This window comes from Lissotriton helveticus, chromosome 2_1 (genome assembly GCF_964261635.1).
Source record: "Lissotriton helveticus chromosome 2_1, aLisHel1.1, whole genome shotgun sequence".
In the NCBI taxonomy this organism is placed as follows: domain Eukaryota; kingdom Metazoa; phylum Chordata; class Amphibia; order Caudata; family Salamandridae; genus Lissotriton; species Lissotriton helveticus.
Genome location: NC_136059.1, coordinates 1,427,056,239 through 1,427,082,832, shown reverse-complemented (window position 1 = coordinate 1,427,082,832; position 26,594 = coordinate 1,427,056,239). Strand labels below are relative to the sequence as shown.

Below are 26,594 nucleotides of genomic sequence, written 5' to 3'. Positions count from 1 at the left end.
ATAGGTAGATATCGGGGACCGCGATGGGCACCTGCTTTGCCCCCAGCTATGTGAACTTGCTCGTAGGCTGGTGGGAAGAGTATGTGGCCTGGTCCCCGTCGAATGAGAGGTGGACCAATAAGGTAGTGGCATGGCACAGGTACATTGATGACCTGTTTATAGTATGGAATGGTCCAAAACATGAGGCAGAAGAGTATATACAAGTCCTAAACAATAATGATGTCAATCTCCATTTCTCGGGGGAGGTAAGCTTGTGGCAGCTTGCTACCTGGACCGGAGTTTGGACATTGAACACGGGAAAATCAACACCTCTCTTTTTAGAAAACCCACTGCTGGGAACAGCACGCTTCATGCGTCCAGTGGGCATCCTCAGAATCTAAAATACAGCATTCCCTACGGGGAGTTTGTGAGGATAAAAAGGAATTGTTCAAGGTAGGGTGACTTTGATAAGGCAGTTAACGGCAGCTTTGAACGATTCTTGACTAGGGGGTATAGTGTAGGACTCTTAGAAAGCACCCTAAATAGAGTCAAAAATCTAAATAGGAACGAATTATAGAATCAAGGCAAATCGAAGAAGGAGTCTAATGAAAAATTTAGAATGATTACCACCTACTCCAATGAAGCTAACACACTAAGAAACATCATGAAGAAAAACTGGCACATACTGAAAACTGATACAGTAATAGCAAATGATATTCCAGCAGGTCCATTAATCACCTATAGAAAAGCCCGCTCACTGAAAGATAATCTGGTACATAGTCATCTTGATAGTCCCATGCCTTGAAAAGGCACTCTAAAAGACATGAGGTTTTTTTTTCCTTGCGGAAAATGCAAGGCTTGCACGTCAAGTAAAAGGGCTTTGACCTACAAGATTAAAGGTTTGAAGACCGACAAGAAGATCAATAAGCTTATGACATACCAGACCACTCATGCATTATATTGCCTTACATGCCCCTGTGGGTTAAATTACATAGGGAGCACCATAAATATGGTAAAACTAAGAGTGTTAGAAAACATGTGCACAATTACCAAAAAGGATTTCAGCTACCCAGTGGCGCGTCATTTTTCAGTAAAACACAACAGTAATCGGGATCTGTTCAAATATTTTAGCTTAGATTGTGTACCCCCACATGTGAGAGGTGGGGATAGAGTTCTAAAATTAAGGAGGTTAGAGTCTCGCTATATCATTGACATGGGGACCAAGTCACCGAATGGTTTGAACAGAGGGGAGGAGATGGCAGTCCACCGTGGTAAATAAGGATGAAAGGAAAATCGGTAATTAATGATGAAATCAAAAATCGCTGTATATATATAGTTAGTACTACTAACTATATATGGAATTTCAATGGTTTTGTGTGAGTAAAAAAAGGTTTTTTAAATGCTAATTCCTAACTATATATGGTCTATAACCTATGGTTTTTTTAGTGAATTTTCAAGGTTTTGTAAATGCTAATTCCTAACTATATATGGTCTATAACCTATGGTTTTGTCAGTGAATTTCAATGGTTTTTTAATAGCAAATATCACAAGCTGTCGAATGTCAAGTACGTGGTAAGAAAAAACATTTTCGTGTTTATGCACACTGATCTGCTTTGAATGCTGCCCCCCCCCTCATTTCTATTAGGAGTACTCTCTCTTTGCAGATAGTGAAGGGTAGTTAACGCAGGCCTTTGCCCCCGTTGTAATCCGTCGTGCCTGCTTCTCTCTCCATTTGATTGATTGTTATCCAAGCATTTGCTGTTTTAGAATTGGTTCTCTTTGGTTCATTCTCTATTTACAAACAAGCACAGAGTCGCAATACTCTGTTTAGTCTTTGCAGATAGCGAAAAATCTAGTAAAAAAACAAAAGGAATCGAGCAAAATCAGTAGGCCACTAATGGGATCTCTTTTTGACCTCGCTAAAATAGAAACATTAGGAACAACCCCTCATGACAAATACGAAACTAGTGAGATGAACTGAACTCCACACCATGATGGCTGCAAGACAGCTCGGCTCCGCCACCCACCCCGCCCAAAATAACGATAAACTCTATGCAAATATATACAACACACCAGCAAAGTAACAGGGTAAAACATTTTATTAAACAACTATTTACATAACTATTTTAAACTTTTTGTTGCCCGATCCGGCTAGCTCAATCGATCGAGCATGAAACTCATGCACTCTGATGATTCAAAGTTTTGAAGAGTGCTTGTAACACTGTCTGAAGCCTATTTGCACTTGCTTCATCTTCACTATTCTAAAAGTAAGTGGGGGCTGTTTGAGTACGTTACTGCATTTGTAAACAATGTGATGCGGTGCCACCCTGAACCGCTTAACGGAGGCCCCCGAGGGACGGTGTGATGGCGCGGACTCGGAGGGGGCGCTTGGCTCCGGCCCCCTCCCCAAGTCGTGTTCTCCTGGTGTGGCCTGAGATCGCCCCCGACATAGGTGGCCGGCTCCCGGGATCAAGCGGAACTTTTTGCCTTTTGGTAACTCTTCCATTCTTGACCTTGTCCCACAATCCGTTTCACCTAAAGACACGCTGTAGTGGGGCGCCCCTTTACCATTTCAGTTGCCATTCCGCCCGCTTTTGCTACACTGTGCCTCTTCCGCTATTCAGCTGTTTACCGCCCGCTCTTTCGACTACAACGTCTCGCTCACCATGTAGTTGAGTTGCTCCCACTCTTGCGGTGCAGCGATAGGCGGCTGCCACAGGACTCTCAAAATGGCGGCCGGCTCTTCAGATTTGGGCGTGGTCCACTAAAATGGCCCTGCGACACCTTGGAACTCGGACGCTTGTCTGCTAGAGCTTGGGCTCCATTCTCGAAAGCGTCCCCATAGCCTTGAAGATTCTACAAAAGTCTTGGGGGCCCCCGACTCCCGCAGGCTTCTGGTGGGGAGCGGCTAGCATGATTGCTCGTGGAATGGCCACGACGGAGCTACGAAATGGTGGTGCTCTCATGCTAACGCTAGCTTCAGTCTGAAACATCCAGAAACTCTGTAGACTACCAATTCGATCAGTTCCGGTAGCGCCCCAACGTGACCCGGTAGAGAAGAACTTGCCCTCCCCTCTTTGACTGATGGTTCTTGTTGCCTGTCCCTTCTGTTGTCATTTAACAGAACTATTTAGCCTGCTGAAAGGGGTTGTGTTCCGACCGCTGGATGGTGGAGACATTTTGACTATATTCTGGACCTGCGTTGTCGCGTAATGCGTCATATGACGCGCCGCGTTAGCGCATCCGGAAGTGATCCGGGGCGCGGCGCGCAGCGCGTAACGTAAGCATAACAGATCATGTAACTTGTTAATAAAACTTTTCATTGGTTCATTTTACTTTTCTTATTCTAATGATGAAAGGCTTGGTCATATGACCTAAAAATTACGCTTTTTATTACTTTCGAACATTATTTTTTCTTAAACATATGTTATAATGTTCCAGGCTAATGTACTTTCCCGGAAAATTTACAACTGTCCTGCAAGTAAAATATATTCCTTTTTCGAGAAAAAGGGCGTTTCTTCGTCCCATGATGGAGCCGTTGAGCAAAAGAGGGTCGGCCTGCTGTCTTAGTCGCCGATACGCCAGAATATCAGATTCTTATCGATCACTTTATGTTGCAGGAGTAGAAAACACAACAGCCCTTGACCATTTATCTTTACTGCGTTCCTGCATATTATACCTTTTACCCTTCATGTAATTCGAATGCTTTATTTCACTTGCCTTTTACTGATTCTAAAACAGTGACTATTATTAAAAACTTTACCAATGTAAATACTACTACCATGTTTTCTTTTAAAAACCTTTATTGTGAAAATGTCAGTATACAAATACGGGCCTATAACCACGTGGGCCGGCCACGGAGCAAACTGTAATCGTATATGATGAGTAGACATTTACACTGTAGAGGAACGTAACGGGCGGGCCATTAGGTTGCAAGAACTAAGGTGTCTAACAGTTGCGGAATCGGTGGACGTACATTTTATAATTAAAATACGACAGGGCCAGTTACAATAAAATTATCTAGATATACATTTGCGGGCAAGTACCATGGGTGACGTTATTTCGAACTTTCAATAGTACAGTAATCAATAACACATCAGAACTTAATATCAATAGGGATATCGAAATATTCAATCAATTCTCGTCCCCGCCCGCCATGTGCTTCAAAACTGCATACGTATCTCGTGATTTCAATGTTCTGCAACCAGTACACAACAAGGAGTTACGAGTCCCATTTATTCCGGCGCCATTTTGGGCGAGCACGGGCAGGTCCAGGATATAGTCAAAATGTCTCTACCAACCATCGACTATGATGATGTTCATATGCTGTATTTATTAGAGTAACACTCATCTGTCCACATGAAATTAATTTGCCACAATCTAAACATGTCATTTTAATCTTTCCAAAGTTCTTCTAAATATTTGGGACCGTTTCCCTTGCCTCTGATGCTGTCAGTGCCAGTTCTTTGATGAATGTACTGGCAGGTCGGGGGTTCTCCTCCAAATCTCTCTTTTATGCAGCACTATAATTAATCGGTGCCACCTCTCCATATGACGATGCATGGTATAGTTACCATAACTATATTTTTTTTCGGTTCCTCTGGAGAGTACATCGTGGCAGATGAAGCGTGTAACGTACCGGGAATTTACCTTTTTTGCATGTAGAGGAAAGGAAAAAAAATTCGAGCGTCCGAGTTCTAAGGTGTCCCAGGGCCATTTTAGTGGACCAGGCCCAAATCCAAAGGACAGGCCGCCATTTTGAGAGTCCTGTTGCAGCCGCCTGTCGCTGTAGCATCAAGAGCGGCCGAAACTCAGCTGAATGGCAACTGAAACGGTAAAGGGGCGCCCCACTACAGCAGACGAGCCTCCACCTGGGAAGGCCCGTTCACGCCGCCTCCCCCCCCCCCCCTTCGGGCACCCCACGCCGTTATTCGGAGCAGGATTGTAGGATGGCCACACCAATGCGGCAACTTGCTAGACACCACCTCGGTGCCAACCGAATCTCAGCGCCTTGTGGTGTCTTCTATTCAGAAAATATTGTTGTGCTGCCTTCGACCTATTCGCCGCAAGTCACCACCTCGGTGCCATCCGGATCTTGGCGCGTTGCGCTGCCTTTAGCCCCATTCGCACATCGGTCCGCTACTGACGCGAACTCACAGGCCAACAAGGCGCCCCACGCCGACTTTCAGCATTATAGGATGGCCACACCAGTGCGGCAACGTGCTAGACACCACCTCGGTGCCATCCGGATCTTGGCGCGTAGTGAAGCTGCAGCAGCTGCAAATAAGCTTCAGACAGTGTTACAACCGCTGCTCAGAACTCTCAACTATGACACCACCTCGGTGCCATCCGGATCTTGGCGCGTTGCCCTGCCTTTGGCCCCATTCGCACATCGGTCCGCTACTGACGCCACCTCACAGGCCAACGGGGCGCCCCACGCCCACTTTCAGCATTGTACGATGGCCACACCAGTGCGGCAACTTGCTAGACACCACCTCGGTGCCATCCGGATCTTGGCGCGTTGTGCTGCCTTCGGCCTATTCGCACATCGGTCAGCTACTGACGCTGCCTCACGTGCCAACGGATTTTCTACGCTTTTTATACCCTATGCCGCATAACAGGTCATGTGACTTGTTTATAAAACTTTTCATTGGTTCATTTTACTTTTGGTTTCCTAATGATGGAAGGCTTGATCATATGACCTAAAAATAACACTTTTCATTGGATGAAAACTTTTTTTTTCCCAAACGATGAAAGCCCCACCTTGTTTCTGGATGTTTCAGACTGAAGCTGGCGTCAGCATGAAAGCACCACCATCTCGTGGCTCCGTCGTGGTCATTCCGCGAGCAATCATGGCAGCCGCTCCCCACCGGAAGCCTGCAGGAGTCGGGGGCCCCCAAGACTTTTGTACAATCCTCAAGGCTGAGGGAACGCTTTCGAGAATGGGGTCCAAGACCTAGCAGACTAGTGTCCGATTTCCAAGGTGTCCCAGGGCCATTTCAGTGGACCAGGCCCAAAAAGGAAAGAGCCTGCCGCCATTTTGAGAGTCCTGTGGCAGCCGCCTAGCGCTGCACCGCAAGAGTGGGCGCAACTCAGCTGAATGGCAGATTTTGACACAGTGGACCAAAAGCGGACGGAATGGCAAATGAAACGGTAAAGGGGCGCCCCACTACAGCAGACGAGCCTCCACCTGGGGAGGCCCGTTCACGCCACCTCAACCCGGCCCCCCCCACCCCCCCCCCCCGGGAGGGCAGCAACTTACTGGACATCACCTTGGTGCCATCGTTCTGCTGCCTTGGAACTATTCGCACAACAGACCGCTACTGATGACCCACCCCCCGCGACGCCCCACGCCGGATACCGAAATCAGTGCGGCACCGAGGCAACATCACCTGGGTGCCGTCCAGAAATCTGGACGTTGTGCTGCGTTGGGACTATTCGCACAACCGACCGCTACTTCCTTCTTTTTCCCTAAAAATTTTAAATGTTTTTACTGTTTTTGTTGTGTTGTATATATTTATAAGTTATTAAAGTTTTATAATCCTACTACTTTGTTGGAGTGCTATATATTTTTAATGTGACACATAATTGTAAAAACTTTGATGTACAAAGAGGCATCCCTGGAATCTTCCGCTTCAGGCTCGGTCCCCTCCCCAATCACAATACAGAATGGTTTTCAGATAGTAGGAACGCGTGTGGTGTGACGGATCTCATCGGGTGTGGGCCTTGATCTACTATAACTCCTTTGAAGAGGGGTGATTCTTTACAGCTGGGGCCATAAACTACATCTGCAGGGCTAGCTGATAGCCTGGGACCGGCCTGGACAATCGGACACAGAGGAAGAGGAGTGTCAGAGGGTGCGGTAGTGAATAGGGCGAAAGGGAGGTGTCGGACAGGCACAGGGTGTGATTCTCAGGGAAGAGCAGCGCAGATGGGGGGAGGTTTATTGCCCATGCGTAAGACAGAGAGCGGGGGTGACCAGTGCCTGGGGGAGATGCTTGCGAGGGTGGGGAGCCATGCTAAGGATCGACAGCGTGCAGAGAGTGGGTCTGGTCAAGGCATCTAAAATGGCTGCCGTGCACGACAAAAGTGTGGCATTTGAAAAAAGGCAAGATGGCGCAGACAATGTTTATCAACACTTCCTGATTTCCTTCGAATCGAACGTTAACAGACGTTATCTCTACCACACTACCGGTCCCCCTGGGCTTAAACGCCGAGCTGGTAGGGACTGCATCTCGTAGAGATAGGCCGAGACGTCACTCAGCAGAAAAAAAAGAGAAAAAAAAGTCTATAAACATACAATAAGTTAAAAGTCAATCATTCTTGTTTCCTTGTAGTACGCTCCCCAGGCCCGCGGGGCCCTTTTAAAACCTCCACATCAAACCTAGGGGGTCAGGGAGGATCTACTATGCCCCCTTATGGTCATTTGCCCCTTCGCTTTGGCCTCCTCTTGTCTCTCGATCCTACTGAGAGACAAGATGGCGGCCGCTACGGACTGTTTGGAATGTTTACAGACGCCGGAGAACCAATCAGCTTCGCTTCACAAAGCTCCGTAACGCGAAAAGTACGCGAAGCGGAGCGCTGCCCGGTCCGCTGTCACAGATATATATCTTTTTTTGAACGTTAATTTCTCAAAATCCACTGGAGCACATATATTGAGACATAGCAAAGGCACATCGGGCTACCAGTACCTACAATTTTGCCAAGTTTCGTGCAAATCCATTCAGCCGTTTTATTATTATTATTTTTTTTTTTGCCCCGCGGGGCCCTTTTAAAACCTCCACATCAAACCTAGGGGGTCAGGGAGGATCTACTATGCCCCCTTATGGTCATTTGCCCCTTCGCTTTGGCCTCCTCTTGTCTCTCGATCCTACCGAGAGACAAGATGGCGGCCGCTACGGACTGTTTGGAATGTTTACAGACGCCGGAGAACCATCCGGTCCGCTGTTACAGATATATATCTTTTTTTGAACGTTAATTTCTCAAAATCCACTGGAGCACATATATTGAGACCTAGCAAAGGCACATCGGGCTACCAGTCCCTACAATTTTGCCAAGTTTCGTGCAAATCCATTCTGCCGTTCGGGCTAAAAGTGAGGCCAACCGCCCTATGGAAATTAACATTGGAAAAACGCGTTTTGGGACCCCCCTTTTTTCTCGGCCCCCCCTTGACGAACCCCCCCCCAAATTTCCAGGGGCTGCTCAGAAACAAAATGTTCCATTTTCCTGAAAATTTCTGCCAATTCCGTCCACAAACGCCAAAGTTATTAGACATAGGATTTTTTCTCTATGGGATTTTTGAAAATTCTAACTATATATACCTACTGGCGACCGCCAGTAGGTAACTACTGGCGACCGCCAGTAGGTAATTACCTACTGGCGGTCGCCAGTAGGTAGTTATAGTTAGGATTGTTTTCCATAGGAAATCCGCAACATTCTATTGGGAATAACTTTGGTGCAGATTGAGGGATCTGCCTGTAACTTTCCAAAATTAAGGCCAGCTCCGCTCTGCTCCTTCCCTGAAAGGTTCGGGGGGATTCGTGAAGTGGGGGCCGAGAAAAAAGGGGGGTCCCAAAACATGTTTCCCCCATGTTAATTTCCTTAGGACGAACAGACAAGGCTACAGCCCGAACCGCTGAACGGAATTAGACCAAACTTTGCAAAATTGTAGGGACTGGTACGCAGAAGTGCCTTTTCTATATTTGGTGAAAATTGCTCCAGTGTTTTTTTTTTTTAAATTAACTTCAAAAACACATATATATCTATATGCGCGCTTCTAGCGCTTACCGGTACGCGTACCGGGGAGCGCACCCTGCTCGCCACGGAAGTGCGCGAGGGGAAAGCTGATTGGCTCTTGGGTGTCTGTCAACATTCTAAACAGTCCGGAGAGTCCGCTATCTTGTGTCTCGGTAGAATCGAGACACAAGAGGTGAAAATAAATGGGGGGAAATGATTAAAAGGGGGCAGGGTAGACCCCCCTGACCCCCTAGATTTTCTGAGGGGGGCCTAGAAGGACCCTGAAGGGCAAAAAAACTATTTATTTATTTTTAAATTTTCGCGGGGTAAGCGCTGGGTGCGTTCCCATGTACGCTTCCAGGTACGCGTACCCTGAGCGTAGCACAGGGAAAAACAGTGAAAGAAAATAGTGTAAAATAAGAATTTGGAGTGCTTAGAGGTAGGGTAGCTCTAAAAAGAGCTGTTGTGTTATGTGGGTGATTTAAGTACCTACAAGTAGGTACCGATGCAGAGTCTAAAATTCAAGAGAAAGACTCTGTTCCCCTCATCTGAGAAATGTACACCGTGTCCTCTGTAGATATCTTGCATGTTGTAATGCAAGTTATTGTGGTATATGGAACTCATACCATAATCTCTCAGGAAAGCAGGAACTGATCCTTTTGGGACCGCCTGAGAAGGCCTAGGGGGTGAGGGGTACTCTACTTTGCCCCCTTTTCACGTTCTGAACTATTTTATTTTACTCTCTTCTGTAATTACACAAAATGGCAGCGATAGGATGCATCAGAGACAGACAGTGAGAGAAAGGAGGCCGGAGATGAAGAAGAGATGTCAAATACACATTGGAGATAATATAGTGGGAGAAGGGAAGTAAATATGAGTAAACTTACTATGTAACATAAAAATGTTGCACTCTATACTATAAGTCTCATTTTATACTACAATCACTTCGCTACAACCTCATAAATTAAAAATAAAAATGAATAATGTCTCAAACAATTTTTGATTTCTAAATATAAATTTATTCTTCTGAATTTTCATAATTTGAAAGAACTAGTAACATGTCCTCATCAGGAATTTCCTCTTCAATCATCTCATCAGGAATCTCCTCATGAAAAGTCTGCAATGATGATTCTTGTAACTCTATGGTCTCCAAACATTCGATAAATTCGCCGTCAAGAGATTGATCAAAAAAATCATTCAAGTCATCTCCTCCTTGTGAGAATATTTCATTATTGGTGCTGTCAATTTCAATAAATGTAGTGGATAATTCAAAAGAAATTGCCGCGGTCTCTTCATTGTGATCCATTTTATTTTGAAATTTCTTGCTGTAAATTGCAGAAAAAAATAATCACTTTCATTTATCGTTTTTAGTAATACATAATATAAAACTAACTTTATCAAGTATTTAGTATAACAGAAGGACTGTAAATAAATAACAGAAAACATTTTTCAAATTATCTTAAAGTGTACAACATAGTTCCCCTTACAAATTAACAACTCACCTTTTTGAAAGTAGGAGAAGCGTTAGTACTGTGTAAATCAAACACCAGAAATTGAGCACCAAAAATTCCTCACAAATGTACCTCAGACAGTAGTATCACAAAATGGCTGTGGTTTCCTCTCATTTTAGATATATACATAACCAATTAACTTTCATCACACACAAATACAAAACCAAAGTAACATTTTAATTGGTTCTAAATTTCAACACTTTCAAATGTGTTTTCCCCATGCAATTTTCCATAGGACATTTAGATACGTCTACAGCCTGAATGGCTGAACGGAATTACACCAAACTTGGCAAAATGGTACATCAAACCTAGGGGGTCAGGGAGGATCTACTATGCCCCCTTATGGTCATTTGCCCCTTCGCTTTGGCCTCCTCTTGTCTCTCGATCCTACCGAGAGACAAGATGGCGGCCGCTACGGACTGTTTGGAATGTTTACAGACGCCGGAGAACCAATCAGCTTCGCTTCACAAAGCTCCGTAACGCGAAAAGTACGCGAAGCGGAGCGCTGCCCGGTCCGCTGTCACAGATATATATCTTTTTTTGAACGTTAATTTCTCAAAATCCACTGGAGCACATATATTGAGACATAGCAAAGGCACATCGGGCTACCAGTACCTACAATTTTGCCAAGTTTCGTGCAAATCCATTCAGCCGTTTTATTATTATTATTTTTTTTTTTTTTGCCCCGCGGGGCCCTTTTAAAACCTCCACATCAAACCTAGGGGGTCAGGGAGGATCTACTATGCCCCCTTATGGTCATTTGCCCCTTCGCTTTGGCCTCCTCTTGTCTCTTGATCCTACCGAGAGACAAGATGGCGGCCGCTACGGACTGTTTGGAATGTTTACAGACGCCGGAGAACCAATCAGCTTCGCTTCACAAAGCTCCGTAACGCGAAAAGTACGCGAACCGGAGCGCTGCCCGGTCCGCTGTTACAGATATATATCTTTTTTTGAACGTTAATTTCTCAAAATCCACTGGAGCACATATATTGAGACCTAGCAAAGGCACATCGGGCTACCAGTCCCTACAATTTTGCCAAGTTTCGTGCAAATCCATTCAGCCGTTCGGGCTAAAAGTGAGGCCAACCGCCCTATGGAAATTAACTTTGGAAAAACGCGTTTTGGGACCCCCTTTTTTTCTCGGCCCCCCCTTGACGAACCCCCCCCCCAAATTTCCAGGGGCTGCTCAGAAACAAAATGTTCCATTTTCCTGAAAATTTCTGCCAATTCCGTCCACAAACGCCAAAGTTATTAGACATAGAATTTTCAAACATCCCATAGAGAAAAAATCCTAACTATATATACCTACTGGCGACCGCCAGTAGGTAATATATATATATATATATATATATATATGTATGTATGTATATGTGTATATATATATGTATGTATGTATGTATGTATATGTGTATATATATATGTATGTATGTATGTATGTATGTATATGTGTATATATATATATATATATATATATATATATATATATATATATGTATGTATGTATATGTCTGTGTGTTTGGACTAGAGCTTGGCTGGCAGTGTATGTGGATTGTCCCTTGGCTAGCTGTGTGCATGAATGGTACATGTCTGGCAGTGTACGTGCACAGTCTCTTGGCTGGCAGTGTACGTGGTGGTAATTGACTGGTGGTGGGTGTGGATGACGCTTGGCTGGCGCGGTGGCTTGCATGGATCCTCTAGCATTTTATTACCCAGAATCCTCTGAAAACCTCAAAATTAGCTAAAAAATCACACTTTCCTCACACTTCTCTGTGGAAATGTTGTGAGATCACCACGCCGGCACAAGTTTCCCACCACCCAGTGTTCCCTTGATACCTCATTTTTGTGGGTGCCCAAAGCAAAGAACCTAAAAACGTATAAAATGAAAAAACTGAGGGGGAACCAAAGTGGGTCCAAAAGGGCAGTTATTTTTTTTCATAGCATTTTAGGCTGACTGCTTTGGGCACCCACACAAGTGAGGTATCATTTTTATCGGGAGACTGAGAGGAACGCTGGGTAGTGGGAAATTGTTTTCAACCTGGTGATTCCACAACTTTGCAACACAAAAATGTGAAGAAAACGTAATTTTTATGTTTTTAGCAAAAATTGTGGGTTGCCGGGGATTCTGGGTAAGAAAACATTGGGGGATCCTCGCAAGCTACACCTCCCTGGACTACCCTGGGTGTCTAGTTTTCAGAAATGTCTGGGTTTAGTAGGTTTCCCTAGATTGCAGTCGAGCACGGGACCATAAACATGGATGACTCCCTTGCAAAACCAGGTTGTCTTGTGATAAATAATGTTGATGTCTCCACAATTGGTTTTGGGTCCTTTCCTGTTGCAGGCACTAGGCCTACTCGCACAATTGAGATAACATTTTTATCGGCAGACTTGGGGGAATGCTGGTTGGTGGAAGGTTGTGGCTCCCTACTGATTCCAGAACTTTCTTTCACAGAAATGTGAGGAAAATGTGTTTTTGGACAACGTTTAACGTTTGCAAGGGATTCTGGGTAACAGAACCCGGTGAGAGCCACACAAGTCACCCTATGCTGGATTCCCCTGGGTGTCTAGTTTTCAACAATGTACAGGTTTGCTAGGTTTCCCTAGATTCCTGCTGAGCTAGAGCCAAAAATCCACAGCGAGGCACATTGCAAAAAAGGGTCAGTTTTCACTGGAAACATGTGATGTGTTCACTTAGTGTTTTGGGCAGTTTCCTGTTGCGGGCACCAAGTCAACTCACACAAGTGAGGTACCATTTTTATCGTGACTCTTAGGAAAACACAAAATAGTAGAACAAATGTTGTTTTTTTTTAAAATCTTTATTTATACATTTTTCTTGACAAACAACAAGAGAAAACGGCATTCAAGTAGGTTACACAGGTCCACATTGCATCCTTAAGCATATACATAAATATAATACGGTGGCCGGTGAGTCCGAGAAGGTCGGAATCACGCAGACATCAGCTCTTAAGCTGTACTTCATCACATGACCTACCAAATATAAAACAATAAGACATTACAGCAGAGTTAGTTGTCTCTGGAGGGCATCAAAAACATAACAATAAATTAACAACAGTCAGGAAGACTGTGCCCATTGACACTCTTGCACCCTTGTGAAACTGAATCTGTACCACTCTAAGCCACACAGCCCGTCTCGTATGATTCCCCAATCGTCACACAGAGCAATCAGCAGTTAAGATGGAGTGATCCCGTGCTCAGGAATAGATGGATATAGTATCCCACACAGGAATCTAAGGGGTACCTTCGACAGTATCAGCGGAGCAGCCGCTGCATCCTTCACTCTCGACTGTCATTATCTGAATCTGCTGATGCCGCTGCCTCTTTCAATAAATAGTCCTGCAATGGACCCCAGATATCGCCTGGCCTGCTTCGTACTGGTATCAAATCAGCATACACATTGTTTTGATCCTGGCAATAAACCATATCAGCAATCCACTCCTTAAACTTTGGGGCCCTCCCTCTGCCCCATCTGCACGCAACCCGTCTTTTGGCTAGTAGCAGCGCAACATCTACAAACCTTTCGAATAGTCTTGGGTACATCCCGTGTGTATCCCAACAGCATTATTAACGGATCTCTATCGATCGCCCCTCCAGTCATAGTCTGCAAAGCTTCCTGTACCTGACACCAAGATTTGTATTCACCAGGACACTCCCACGCCAAGTGGACGAATCCCGCCCCTTCCGCCCTGCAGCGTTCACACCTATCGTTGTCCGCTAAACGAAAGCGTAGCTTTCTAACAGGCGTATAGTAAAATCGTTGTAAGAACTTGAAATGAATAATCTTCAACCTGCTACTAGGCGAGATCTTAGCTGTAATGGCACAACAATATTGCCATTGATCGTCAGATATAACCCTGCCCAGGTCCTCGCTCCACTGTCTACGAGCGGAGCTCTCAGTCCCCTGGTGCTGTAGTCTGATATTGTTATACAACCTGGAAACGAGATGGCGGCCATCGGACAGCAGCATGGCGTGTAGCGGCAAAACCACATCAGGTTCCCTCGGGAAGTCAGGCAGGACCGCTCTCAGCCCCTGTCGAAGCCTGACGTAATAGAAAACCTCCAGAGGAGTGGGCACAACATCCTGAAACATTTGTTCCCTGGTACGGAACTGCCCGTTGAGGAACATGTCTCCCCACGTGGCAACCTTCAGGCGCTTACACATCAGCTGAAAGCCCGCCTCCTGTAGGAGCGATATACAAGGGTGATACGCGAGGGGCAGAGCAGGTGAGTACAGCTGCGTGGCATGAAGAGTCCTCGCAATGCGAGTCCAAGCGTCTATGGTGCATGTCACCGTAGTGAACGGTGTGTCTATGTCCCGCATCGAACCTTGTACTAGGCCATTGAGTGGCAGAGGCCGTGCGATCCAGTCCTCTGCAGCGATTTGTGGCATAAAAGGCGTGGGGTTAATCCAAAGATAGGCGTACTGCGCCTGTGCAGCAATATAATAGGTTTCGAAGTTAGGCACGTCGAAACCTCCTTTCTCATAGGGCTGGGTTATAATGTCCCAACGCAGCCGCAGTTGTTTACCCCCCCAAAAAAGACGAAGAAGTTCCGACCTCAGCTGTTTAAAAAAAAGGCACCAGGGAAATAGGGTACGTTCTGGAATAGGTATAAAAACTGTGGCAGTATCACCATCTTTATTAGCGATGCTCTCCCTGCCATTGATAACGGCAGTGTCTTCCACCGTGTAACATTATCCGCCAGTTTCGATACGGCTACCCCGTAATTCATCCTCAGCGTCTCCTCCCTACTTAGGGATGTCATTATTCCCAGATATTTAAGATCTGAATCACACCACTCCAGTGGATAGTCCAACGGGAATCTTTGAACAGCACCCGTGAGCGGGAAGAATTGAGATTTTTTCCAATTTATTTGCACCCCTGATATTCGTCCAAAAACTAGAAACTCTCTTAAGATAGGATTAAGATTAGTTTGCGGGTCTTTCACATAAATCGTGATGTCGTCCGCATACAATGATACACCGATTTGGCGTTGGCAGCAGCGAAAAGCACTGTCTCTGTGCAGTTGTCGGATACGACATGCCAGTGGTTCTATCGCTATAGCGAAGAGCAGTGGGGAGAGAGGACACCCCTGTCTAGTGCCTCTGGTTATCGGTATCGGGGAAGACAGCAATCCATTAATAACTATTCTGGCCGTCGGCGCGGTATACAGCAGTTCCACCCAGCTAACAAACAGCTTCGGAAATCCCATTCTGTGCAATATATTAAATAGGTACGTCCATTCAACCGAGTCGAATGCTTTAGTGGCATCTAGGAATACGGCGGCGACTGGGATATCCGGGGCGATCGTCTGAATTAAAGAGAACAACGTTCTGATATTATGCGAGGTAGCACGGCCCGGCACGAAACCAGCTTGATCCGGTAATACCAACTTAGACATAATCAACGAAAGGCGTCTTGCGAGGACTTTGGCTAGAATTTTAGCGTCGCAATTGATAAGTGACAGCGGACGATAGGAGTCCGTATCTGTTGAGTCTTTCCCCGGTTTCAACAAAGAGGTAATGACCACCTCCCTCATCGATCCCGGCAATATCCCAGCTTCCAAAGATTCTACATAGACTTCCCGAAGGACCTGTGCCATGATATCTATGTAACATTTATAGAACTCCGCAGGGAGCCCGTCCAGTCCCGCCGCTTTGCCATTAGCCAATGACATAATCTCGTCGCGTATCTCATCAAGCTCCAGCGGCGCGCTAAGGAACGCCCTATGCACATCGCTGATCCAGCACAGTGCAACGTCTTCAAGGAAGCCGCCCATGTCAACTGCAGTAGTCTGTTGCGAAGTATAAAGGTGACCATAATGCATCAGAAACTCCCTCTGAATGCTCTCAGTATCACGATACCTTTCACCGTCCTGCGCTACAATTTCTAATACATTGGAGCTAAATCGTGGCTTCTTCGTCATCGCAGCCAATACTTTGCCCGGCCGCTCTCCCTCGCAATACCTACGCGCTATCCAGTACTTTCCTTTGAAGTTGACCTCTCTCGCCGCCTCTTCCTCATACTCTGTTAGCTTATCTCTAAATGTCTTATGTAATCCCGCGTCCGGTCTTATTGCCATATCAATTTCTAGTACTCTCAGTTCATGCTCCAATCTACTCAATGTCCTTTGTATATCTCTCAGCACCCCCCCGCCCTTGGATATGCAAACCCCTCTGATCGTGACTTTGAATGCTTCCCACACCGTTTCCACACTAGCCACCGAGTCTTTGTTCCTAGGGAAAAATTCCTCAATTTCAAATCCCAGCTCTGTCTTAAACACCGTATCCAGTAGCATGGATGGAAGCATCCTCCAGGGAGGTCTCATACGGTCATGACCCGGCACAGCGAGGGACAGCAGTACCGGGCAATGGTCAGAGTAGGTCCTGGGCAAGTGTGTTACCATACCCATCCCCTCACAAAGTCCCCTCGTCACAAAACAGTAGTCCAATCTAGCCCAGGTATTAGTGTGTGAAGTAAAGTGTGTGCCTTCCCTGCGTGTAGGGTGTGTGTGCCTCCAACTATCTACTAGCCCAGCTTCCTCAATAATGCCTACCAACACATCTCGCGCTTGTCTGTTATATTGCACGCAACCATCCGACCTATCCATACCAGGAATCAGTGTAACATTAAAATCCCCCCCCCAAATAACATGAGTGGCGCCCACCCCCAATATATGCCCCCAAAGTGTCGTAAAGAAGTCCGGAGTGTCAACATTAGGAGCGTAACAACTCACAATCACAGCGGTATCCGTGCCCAACCTCCCCCACACTAGTACAAAGCGACCATTAGGGTCCAGAATCTCACCCATCAGGTGAAAAGTAATGGAGTTTTTGATCAGCACAGCAGTGCCCCGTGAGTACGAGGAATATGATGAAAATTTCCTGATCACAGCCCATTTTCTAGCAAAAGTGGGATCCAATCGTGGCCTAAAGTGTGTCTCCTGCAACAGTGCTATGTGCACATTATGCCTATCCAGATAAGCAAGTATATTTCTGCCTTTTCTAGCATCATTAATGCCCCTCACATTCCATGACAGAATCGACAGTGAATTCCTAGACTTATCAGCCATAAGCATTTGCGCCAGCTATAATGATACACATACTCACCCGCTCTAACCACCCGCCAGCCACCTCATAGCAATCCTTCCATTGGACATGCAATTTCCTGTGTAACCATCGTCCGTAGTAACCAACCATCTCAGCCATACCCCTCATCCCTTGCCTCCCCCCACCCAATTCAAACATCCCAACAAACCCCCCCCTCCCCCAACCAAACATTATCTCAGCATCCCAAATCCTTAACCTCCCCAGAAGGGCTCTAAGCGTCCAAATCGTGTGCACTCCCCGCCCACCCCCCTCCCACTGAAGCATCCCCAAGTCTCCAGCACTCCTTCCCCCCCACCTCCCTTATCACCGCTAGCAAACCCCCAATGAGCTGCAGTGCAAAAAACAATGTCAATGGGGCACACCCTAGTGGGGCCATCTAAGGTACGCACTTCATCACCCCCTTCGTCCCGTCCTTCGTTTCGAACCTCCCCACGGAGGTTTCCACGAGAGAAGGGGGTATCGCCTGGCATACGTTACCACCATCAGTCCCAACGCCGACTTCAACAGCATCTCGTATCCATAACAGCAGTGTTCATGCAGAGTCTCCAATTCGGCAGCACAGGTGAAGTTATTCAATACGACCCATACTTGTCTCAGTTCAGTCAGCAATCCATTACAACAATGACCATTGAAAGTTCAGTCCCCCTCCTCCTCCGCTTCTTCCTCTGCTGGACGGGGTCCTTGCTCTCTCCTCAGTGATTCAGGAAGTCCTCAACTTGTTGTGGATTCACAAAAAAGTGTTGTTTCGCCTGGTACGTGACTCTGAGCTTCGCAGGGTATAGTAGAGCATAATCAATTTGCAGGTTTCTAAGCTTTCTTTTCACATCCAAAAACTTCCGTCTTTGGTCTTGTACCATTTGTGTGAAGTCTGGGTATAGGGAAAAATTCACTCCATCACACGTTAGCTGTTTCGTGTTTCTTGCAGCCCGTAAAGCAGTATCCCGGTCTCTATAATTCAGTAGCCGCGCTATGATCGGTCTGGGCGGCGCTCCTGGTTTGGGTTGAGGGCCTAGAGAACGATGCGCCCTCTCGACAATGAATTGTTGTGAAAAGGCCTCCTCTCCCACCGCCGTTTTTAGAATCCGCTCCACATACTCTTCCATCCGCCCTGTGTTCGTCGATTCCAGCACACCTACCACGCGTACATTATTGCGGCGGCTGCGCGCTTCCAACTCTTCGTTCTTTGCAGCTATCACCCGGAGGATGTTGTCCATTCTCGACAGCCTAGTAGCGTGGGACGCCGTAGTATCATCATTGTCCGAGATCCTCCTCTCAGCCGCCGTAATGCGTTCCTCGTGAACGTCCATCTTTTGTGCAATAGCGTCCATTCTAGAGGAAAGCCGATCCACCTTGTCCACCACCGTCGCGAAACCCTGTTTCATCTCCTGCAGAATAAGGTGCATATCCGGCGCAGCTGTGTCGCGGCTAGTCCCAGCTGTGGACGCGCTTTGAGGCCCTCCAGAGTCTGAGTCCAATCTAGCGTTTTTCTTTGACGGCTGGGCCGAGTCAAAGGATAGTTTCGGCTGCCTAGTGTCCTGCCGCCCCATGGTAGCGCCCTTTGCTGACCTGACTCTGGTGACAGAGGTCCCTTTACCCCCTCCGCCACCGGGCGACCCTGAGGCCTCCGTCATAAACTAGCGCAAAAAAACTGTCAACGATCCACCAGGCTAGCTCCGAATCCGTTAACTGTAGCTGTGGTCCTCAACAAGCGCCTCTCCGTCTCCAGCACTTATGCCCATCAGATCACTTTGCACTCTGGTATGAACCGTCCCGCTATGATGTAGTTAGCGTGCAGGGCAAGGCCGGCCTAGTCTTGCAAGGTTCCGGCGCACATGGCCAAGGATCAGGACTCACGGAATCACTCAGATATCCTTCGACTCCACCAGCGTAGTGCTACAGTCAATGGTCCACAAATAGTCCACAATTTGCGCCTTCCAGTCTACAAACTCCCCTGCCACTATCACACCAGCAGATATAGTTCTCTCCGCGCTACAGAGGGGTGATCGGCGACGTTGTGCGTGTTTCCACAATATTGCAACGAATAGTGTTGGCACCGCGTGACTACCAAGCTCTGTTCCCCATGGAAGGATATGTAGTGCTTTCCAACGTTAGCCCAGCACTATCGGTCTGCTAGACAGGTAGTCACCAATGTACCACGTCACACACTGTCCACACTGCACATCTCCAGTGGTATGGTGCTCGCCCTCCGGTCTCATGCGAGACTGTACGTCGCAAAGATCACGGCCGGATCACACCAGCTCCGCCCGGGAGTCCAACGGTCGTCCTTTCTCCATGCGCGCCCAAACTCGCTTTTGGTGCCAAGGCGTCCGCGACATTTCTGCCACTAATAGCACACAGTGCAGCAGTCCACTTCGCCTCTGACAGCAGGGGAACGGGAGGAAGTTAGAAGGTTATCGGTAGAAAATGCAAAGATCAAAGCACCTCTCTCCCGGCGATCACAGCCTGCTCGGCGTCTCTCCGTGCCCCCACTCTGCCCCCGTATTCTTCAGGCTATCACCAGTCCACACATTCGTGCCCCTGACCTGACCAAATCCGCTAGTTCTGGCAGCAGCGTGCCCAGCCCCGCACCTCAGGGTCCCGATCTTCAATTGGGCATGGCCGCACAGCCACAAGCAGGCCAGGGCCCTCTGACCTAGTGGGCTCCCCAGTATTGCGTAGGCTCGGCGCCCAGTCTCGCGCAGCGTAGGCTCCGCAGCAGTAGCCGGTCGGGTCCTTTCGCGGTGATATCTCTGCAATTACGGGTCCGTGGCACTTCAAATTTTCAGCGAGTGTAGGAACACTGGCTCTCTACAGATCCACCAATTTTCGTCGGCGTTGGAGGTGGTGAAGCAAGGTTAATAGCAGGATAGCGGGACAGGCTGCAGGAGCCTCACACAAGTGCGGCCATGCTGCTCGTGCGCCCTCTAGCGTCCCTAGAAGAACAAATGTTATTACCATTTATCTTTCTATGCATTTCTGCTTTCCAAATGTAAGATGGCGTGTAACAAAGTCAATTTCAACAATGCCCTCGAATTCTCATGCTATTATGGGTACCTACAAATAACCACTGCTACTAAACTCCATATCTTGTTCCAATTTCATATATTCATAGGTTTACTTAATACAGAATGTTCACTCTTTATATTTTTGCCAAATGGATTACTGCATACACATTGAAAATACATTGCAAGGTGCAACTCGGTTATTGGCTCCGGGTACCTGGGGTTCTTGGTGAACCTACAAGTCTCATATAACCCCGCAACCAGAAGGGTCCCGGGGACGTAAAAGTATACAGCTTTCAAAAATCTACCATAGTTATAGAAGAAGTTACAGATAAAAATGTAGGCACAAATGGCTGTTTTTTTTAAACTGCATTTCAATATTCTTTTATTCCAACTGTTTCTTTCCATAGGCAAACCTTAAAGGATGTACACAAATGACCCCTTGCTAAATAAAGAATTTGGTCTACTTTTTAGAAATATGTAGCATTCCGGGATCCATTATTGGTTTCACATCAATTTCTACCACTAACTGGAAGGAGGTTGAAAGCACAAAAAATAGAAAAAATAGACTGTCCCAGTAAAATGGCAAAACCGTGTAGAAAACTTTGGTTTACTGGCAAAAGTCTGCCTGTTCCTGAAAGCTGGGAAGATGGTGATTTCAGCACCACAAACCCCTTTGTTGATACCGTTTGCATGAAAACAAACAAACGCTGTCGTCTGCAGCACTGTATTCCCATTTTCTCCCAAAACCCACAATTTAGCTGTATTTTGCCTTATTTCTCGATCTCCTCCAGAGGAATCCACAAACCCTGGCCTTTAGAATCCTCAAGATGTTGGAAGAAAATGAAACAAACTTGGCATTGATACCTTATGAGGACAAAAAGTTATGGTTACCTAGGTGCGAAGTACCCCAAATAGTAAAAAAATGTCATGGCACGGGGGGTGGGGGGGGGGGGGGGGTGAAAGGCCTGGCAGCAAAAGGGTTAAAGCAGCAATACTTCAGATAGGCTGACTTAGCTCCCCCTTTCAATAGTTTTACCTCCTCTTGCTGTCCTTTTACCCATCATGTATCTCCCTGGATTTTGACCTGTACAGAGCTTTTGCTAGACAGTTAGTTTGGCACTTTATAAATACTAAAACTTAGCAACAAAAACCAAGTGCCATGTTCAACATGGGAAGCACAGCTGGAAAAATTGAGCAGTACATCGTGTTCTATGTGCCTTAGTTGCTTTCAACTGTTTCTTTAGCACTGTACGCAGTAATCAGGGAGAGGGTGTGTGGCATAACTGCCAGAGCTGCAGACTTCCGAGGTGAGGATCCAGGTTTGAGAGTCTGCGTCGGCTCAACTTTTTGTAGTTCTTGGCAAATCACTGAAAATCCCCGTGCCTATGGACAGCACCTGGATACCCCCCACAGGTGATAAGCTGCACTCTACAAATCCGAGCATTTATTAATTTATCAATTCTGCCATTGTTACATTTTGTGTTTGAATGTCTATAATAGAGGCAAATTCTTTCCAGTTTTGATTGAAGGATAATTCTGGTGTGCATGTGTTGTCTTCAGATTAAGAGAAGGTGGCCCATGGAATGAGTTGGATATTGAAGTGGTAAAGGGGGAAGAGGAGGCAGCACAAGTTGATGTAGAAAGTTGCAAGTGTCAGATGAGGGAAAGGCGTAGAGGCTTTAGGCCAGAAGAGCAGTTGTAATCTTTTGTACTGCTGGACGGACTAAATTGTCCGTCCAGCAGTACAAAAGATTGTGAGCTTGTACAACCCCGATGTAGTTGCTTTCTTTGATGCAGAATTGGGCAATAGTGCTCATAGCTTGTGAAACGATGTTGGAGATAATTTACAAAATTGAGAAACTCCCACGACTTGTGTTTTAGTGGTTGCTTGCGTTGTTTGACCTAATTATACAAGAAAGCCACACTGAGAAACTCTCGATCTCTGTAGCGTACTTCTACATTGTGGCTTTTGTATTCTCTTGTACATTCTGGCAAACTCGATCAGCAGATTGTTGACTCCAGATGGTTTCTCTCAGAACATTAGAAGGTTGGAAGAAAACCTACATGAAGTTTTAGCACTGTAAGAACTTGCTCTGCTAGGGTTTGTTTTAGGTATACAACTTATACAGACTAGTGCTTACTATTATAAGCCGGAAATTGACTGATTAAGAAGGCCCGACCCCCTCGCAGACTAAAGAAACAGTGAACTAAGACACTGTGTATGAACAGAGCATTACTGTGCGATCATTTTCAGTTTGAACTCATTTTTTTTTCTTTCTTGTTTTTGAAAAATATTGAACTATGATTTGCTTACAGCCATACAGTGTTATGAGATGTTATGTAATGTAGCAAGAATACAGGGCCATTATATTGGCAACAACTGGTATGAACGATAGAGGGAAGGGGGGGCATAGGGGCATGGCACAACTATAGATCAGTTTAAAAAACAGCATCACATTACATAAGGAGTAGTACATTGACAGGTCTTGCTATGTATGCAAGCACTTGCAATTTATGACCAGGTGTCCCCATTGACCAGTGCCTCCCAACTAGTGGCTACAAAGTCGGAAGTGTTGCCCGCTTCCCAGGAAGCGTGAGGCCAGTCAAAGTGCAGAGACCTCTGGGTTATGGTATGTATCAGGCGATTCAGACTGTCTTGGTTTCGTGTGTTCACCCATTGTGTGAAGGGGGCCCAGATGTCTTTGGGACGAGACTTTAAGTGCATTAACTCACAGAAGACCGGTGCATGGCAACTCTGCATTTCGCCAATAAAAGCAAAATGGATAGCAGATGGCGCGATGCAGGTGGGGCATCTCCAACGTAACCCAGAAGGCCTACCAGTGGAGTGTGCTCCAAGTCTACCCTAGTAATCTAATGCAAGATTTCGTAGACCCTAATCCAACAAGAAGCTATAGGAGGACACTGCCATGCTAGATGTAGAAAAGTGGCTTGCGATTGTCTGCATCGCCAACCATTCGCATCAGTTCTGAGACCTATCCAATACAACTATGGATGGGTGCGGTAAATACGGTGAAGGAAAGTAAAGTGGATGTGTCTTAAATTATAGTTTGGGGAAGGAGCTCTTGTTGGGCACAGCAGGAGAGCCATTTTCCATCAGCTGGTCTAATTCTGAGCTCCAGCTAGCTTGCGCTTTAGCTATTGTCACTGGGGATATGCGTTGGGTGGTATTGTATAGGCGGGTAATACGTTTCCAGGGAGAGGGATCATTAAGCATGGCGGGAAGAGCAGGTTGGGTGGCTGGGAATGTGTTATGCAGCCGTCTGCATGTAGCTCGGATTTGGTCATATAAGAGCTTAGCCGAAATTATGGGAGGGGGGTCATACCTACAACCCACTCCCCTGGCATAGATCAGTATTCCCTCTAGCTGGGTGCACAATACCAGTGATGAGGGTACAAGTCAATGAGCCCTGTACCCCTATAGTATCTAAGTCCATTCTTAGACGTTGTAAATGCAGTGCTGCCATTAAGAGTGTATGGTGCAGGGAGTTTGTCATCACAAACTGCACAGCACCATAATGGCTACACTGAAAACTTAGATGTTTGGTATCAAACTTCTCAGCACATTAAACCCACACTGATGCCAGTGTGGGATTTAATGAAAAATGCACACAGAGGGCATCTTAGAGATGCCCCCTGAAAATGAACCCACCACTAGTGTCCAGGATGAGTGGCTGCTTTCAGCTGCTACCACCAGAAAAGTTTCAGGATTCTTGGGTCGAGAGACTGCTGCTCTCTGGGGCCTGAAACAATGCACATCCTGGGACGAGGTGCTAAGCCTCCTCCCCAGGATGGGCAGGGTTCACGAAGGGGGAAGCTTCAAAGGCTTGCCACCTTTGTGAGCTTCCCCAGGCCACTTGCTGCTTTCAGCAACTGGTCACCACTGGTTCTGACCCCCATTTTGGGTGGCACAACCGGCGGTAAAAACAAGTGAGGAAGAGAGGTGTGCCCATCTCTGCCAACTCCATCCGTCAGGTGGTGGAGGCGAGATTAAGCACAACTCTCAGTCCCCACCCTCTTGCAGATGGGGGGGATGCAGCAAACCACGGACAGGGTCATTCCCCTTTCCACTTGAAGGTGGCATAATAGAGAGTGTACCCACCCCAGGGAAGGGAACCCGTTGGTCCCTACCGTTTATCTAACTGTAACACCCCTAAATACAGTATTTAGTGGCACCCCTGAACCTTGCTTCCTCAGACAAGAAGAAACTGCAGAAAGTAGAAGGACCGAACAGCCATGCAGCAGCTAACAAGAGGAAGACGCCCACTGACTTGGCCCCTGCCCTACCGGCCTGTCTCCACCTCGAACCTGCTCCTGCGAAATCCCGGTGTGTCCTGCAGCCAGCCACCTCGAAAAGCCCTGCCTGTCTTCAACCACAAAGACTTGGTCTCCCGTGAACACCGGATTTGTTAATCTGCAACCTCTGTCTCCTGCTGGACCACGCAAATCCACCCCACTCTGCACCTGCTGTCCACGGCCTGATCTCGAGTAGGCAAACACCAAGAGGAGGTCCCCCCAGCGATCCTGACCCGAGATCTGGGGATTTCTGACCTGCCGCTAGCCTCCAGCCGATGCTGGCAGCCTAAATCCAGAAGGTCCCCCCAACCGCGACCAGGAGCTGGTAAGAAGACCCGACCCCAAAAGGCACCCCTGCACCCGATGCCCCACGGCCTTGGGTGGCCAAACAGACGGTGCCTAACCAACCCCGAATTTCCCAACTTACCTCTCGAAGTGGTGGTAGCACCCAGAAGACCTTCGTCCCCAAGCCTGCATGCCTTTGCAAACCGGAGGTTCCCAATTTAAACCAACAGGGTGCCTGACGTCGAAACCCCATTTGCCCTGAGCTAAAGTCTAGGAGCTTTGCTCCCAAAACCAAGTGGCCTTCTCGTCAGCAGCCACTAACCGGAGGCCCCCTATCCCCTATTGGATAACATTGGGCCTCAGCACCCGGCCGCCCTAGTGCCCCTGAGAGTCTAACTAGAGTGCATCCTTGACCCTTGGGGGCCCCTGAGTCTACCCCCAGAACCTCAACTCCCACTACCAAATACTTACCTCAAAACCAATAACCTCTATTTTCCTCCATAGGATAACATTGACTGTTTTTCTTGGAAAAGTTTCAAAGTGTGGAGTTTGAAAACCTAAAGAAATTCTTTCAAATTGCACTAACTAACAAAAACGATTTTACTTACCTGTTTACAGGAAATGTCCCAGAGTAGTATCCAGGTATACTACTCGGAGTAAGAAAAATTATCTCAAAGTTAACTTGCCTGTAATTTTACTGAAAAGCCCATTCAAGTCTATGTACTGTATTTACAAAGTATTAAATTTCTCTGAAACCATACTGTAAGTCAAAACAAAGTGCATATACAATTTCAATTCAATCTGTTTACAAACTGCATTACTACTGTAAAGTATGTATTGCTTACCTGTGCCAGCCAGGCTTGCTTGGTTCTAGAAAATAACTAAAAGAATAATTTCATACAAAAATAATTGGTCTGAAGTTCATTCTTTGAGTGTGTGAATTCATTTGCTGACCGAGTGTGTACAACAAATGCTTAACACTGTCCTCTGATGCTGCCTTTCTGCTCGACCACACTACCACAAATAGAGAGTGAGGTGCTATATAACTTTACCTCTGCCTACCTTTGGGGATCCACTGGACTCTGTGCACACTATACCACGCTTTAGTATACAGAGCCAACTTCCTATACCCATCTTAAAGCCTCCACCGTATTTATTTCTCTCCCTGGGTTCCTAAAAGTCTGGTTCACTGCGACCTGTAAAGGAGTGGTAACTGCGCTGTCTTTTCCAAAGCAACATGGGTTTTAAAGGGGGTCTACTAGAGCCAGTAATGTAAAAATTGTGCTTCTGTACAGTAAGCATATAGAGTGAGGTCAGGTGCACCTAAGCCTCCCTGCTTAAGCTGAAAAGTCAGTACTTCCCAAGATATTAGAGCTTGTTTGCCCTCCCAGACTAAGGCCACCATGAGGGAGCGATGCCATTTCAACAGTGTGTGGTTAAGTGGCAGTGGTAGGTTTACAAAACGATACAAGAATTTTGACAATACCACCATCTTCACTAAGGTGTTCCTGCTGACCAATGACACTCTGACCAGGAGGAAATTTTCCCCTCCAGCCACTTTACTGCGCGACCATAGTTCACGTTCCAGAGTTAGTGTGTATCGTGGCTGAGTCAAATTCCCAGATATTTGACAGGGCCTTC

At 46.7% G+C, this 26,594-nt stretch overlaps 1 protein-coding gene across 2 annotated transcripts in view; it reads left to right on the top strand.

Moving 5' to 3' along the window:
- The window catches only part of ERCC3 (ERCC excision repair 3, TFIIH core complex helicase subunit), a 2,074,468-nt gene that overhangs the window by 515,699 nt on the left and 1,532,175 nt on the right, over positions 1-26,594 (top strand). The window lies entirely within an intron of this gene.